Source organism: Hippopotamus amphibius, chromosome 2 (assembly GCF_030028045.1).
Source record: "Hippopotamus amphibius kiboko isolate mHipAmp2 chromosome 2, mHipAmp2.hap2, whole genome shotgun sequence".
NCBI classification, from domain to species: Eukaryota; Metazoa; Chordata; class Mammalia; order Artiodactyla; family Hippopotamidae; genus Hippopotamus; species Hippopotamus amphibius.
In genome coordinates this window covers 72611775-72614631 of record NC_080187.1, presented here as the reverse complement: position 1 = coordinate 72614631, position 2857 = coordinate 72611775, and positions in this window count along the sequence as shown.

Below are 2857 nucleotides of genomic sequence, written 5' to 3'. Positions count from 1 at the left end.
AAAAGTCAAAGGATTTCCAAGTTAGTTTGGGACTTTTTCACTTATGGCAGAGACAGCACATGCAATGCTGCAAATTCTACCAGTGAGTTTACTGAGAGCAGCGACCCACAGAATTTCAAAGGCTAGGTTCCTTGTAGTGCTTCTCTCACACGCAAGCTCCACAGATACAGGTAGCCAATGGCTACCTTAACTTGTAAATTCCCACAACACACCAGTACGTAGTCTCCAATTTGCTCCAGGAGTTGGTATGCACCTGAACTACACTGGATTTTCAGAGCTAAGAGACAAAAGGAGGGAACACAGCTACATATATCCAGTGAACATCCTTCCTTTTGCCTTGCCCTGAAAAACCAAGGAACTTGAAAGCATAACCAAGGAACTTGAAAGCATGACCAAGGAAATTCAATTTCAAGAAACTCATCCAGTGAAGAGCTGCCTCAGGGCACACCCCAGCAAACATCCCAGCACATCCCAAAGTGCTTCACATAGCATCCTATACCTGATTAGCTTTCCCCACAGTGTTAGATGGCAGGGACTGCTGACCTGGGAAAACTTGCATAGTCTAGAGAAAAGGTGATATCTACACTTTTTGAACAGTTCTCCAGGAATATCTGACCTTTTCATTTCATATGCCTCCCTCTGGCAGCCAGCTTTTGACTACCTGAGGTAAGAGTGGTCAGAGCAAGAATAAATATATAAAAACCCCTGAAAACCCTGTACTTTCACCTAACCATGCCTTACATTCATAATGGTAGGAATCTACCTTGCTGGGTGCATCTCACATCATGAATTTTGTCATAACCTGTACTATTATTGAGTTAACATTTCTTCTTTAAGTGGACTCAATTTAATTTTTTTAATGAAGAGTAGCAAGGCTTATAAAAGCATCCTCATACAAAAATGAGTTCCCCCTTTTTCCTTGACCTAATTGGAAGGGCTGCAAAAGAACTGAAAATCATTTTCTCATGATGTAGCTTAATGATATTTAAATCCTTGTCCCTTGATCACCTAAAATCACCTAGTAGTATGACACCACACTTAGGGGTAAGGGGCTCTAGAGAAAACTCAAGCACGCTCCTGCATACCTCTACACACACACACACACACACACACACACACACACACACACACACACACACCACCTTCCACACACATATCACCAAGGAGAAGCTCTCATCCATCCTCAAGGTCCCCACTGGGCCACAGCAATCAGTAGATGTTGGAACTCGGATGTTTAAACCAAAGGGGTTAAGTCTCGTGAAGTGGCCTCTCTTCTAAATCTCTCCCAGACCACTTCTGCCTGCTCCCTTCTCTCCCACCCTAGTGTGTGGTCAGAGAGACCGGAGGCTGCCTCCCACTTATCAGGGACTCCACAACTCTTGGCCCTCATAAAAAAACAAAACCAGGGGGTACCTAGAGGAGGAATGGAGAAGACAGCTGCTGCCCGCCTGTTCTAGGCATTATACAAAAAAGATTCTGTTCTCCCTAGGAGTCTTTTTGGATCTTCTCTTACCCAGAGCCTTGGGATCCTGGGCTGAGGGTCAAGGAGCCAAGGAGGCCTCACCATGCCTTCACCTCATCTAAGACATGGGATAAAGGAGCCCTCCTGGCTCAGAAATGGTTCTGCTCAGTCAGGAGGCTCTAAATGTCATTGTTTTCCTCTGACACAGTCAACCTTAAACCCTGATAACAAGTGACAATACTGAGTGGCCCTAACTCATGTTTTTATTACCCTGCCCACTTGATTAAGTTTCACCAAGTCAGAAAAGAAGCAAATTTTGAATAATGCTACTCAAAGTAATTGGCCCCTGAATAATTGTGTTAATTATATAACCCAATCACAAATGAACAAATATAATGAAAAGTGTATTACTTTCCATAAAGCAGATAATAAACTTGAAATAGCACTTATCATTTTAAAACTCTACATCAAAATTCTCTTTTGGAGCCCCATAATGACTTTTTATCAGTAATAATTATTACCATTTGTTGGCACCTACTATGTGCCAAGTACTGTGTTAAGATTTTCATAGCATCCCTGAGAGGTAAGTAGACCACCCCACCCCCACCCATTTTATAGGTTAGGTAACTGAGGCTAAGAAATTTAAATGCATGCTCAAAAGAACACAGCTTATAAATTTCAAAGCCAGGATCCAAGAGCCTATGTTAACACTTCAGTAATATCACCCTAAATTCTAAATTTCACCCCACCACCAGCTCTCCCCCACCATAAAGATAAGTCATGGGAAGCAAAAAATGGGTGAGTTCAAATACTACCGACTGCATAGAGCAGAGAACACATTTTCCTAAAAGGAAGACTTTATTTTGAGCTTTTACCAACCCAGTAGAAGATTGGCAAGAAGGCTTTTAGTAGATTCCTAATCTTTTGCCACTGAGTATTTTAGTTAAAGAGCCTCCAAAAATAAAGGGAAGTTATTTGGAAAAGTGCATAGGCCCTGAGTATCATTTTTTTTTTAAGAAACTGAAACAACCTGGGTGGTAATGCACCACGACACTCCACCTGGAAAGTTTTCAGTTGGTATTTGGCTTTCAACCAAGTTGGCCTTAATATTCCCCTCAGACTGGCTAAACTTTAGACAGGCTTCTTCCTGACTATAGGCCCCTAACCTCCCTTTTCTTAGAGCATTTACTTTAGAAAACTTACTTGGAAATTCCTTCTCTGTGCCTTTGAGATGTAATTCTTCTCCCAGCCTCTTGCCCTGTTTACAACCCAGGAAACTCTCAAGGACCTGGGAGCCATCCCTTTGAAACGTAATCATCTAGAAAGATAGCACAGCATCTACCAGTCTTTGTGAGACAGTAGGAGCCTAACTCCCTTAAGTACCAATTAGCAAAC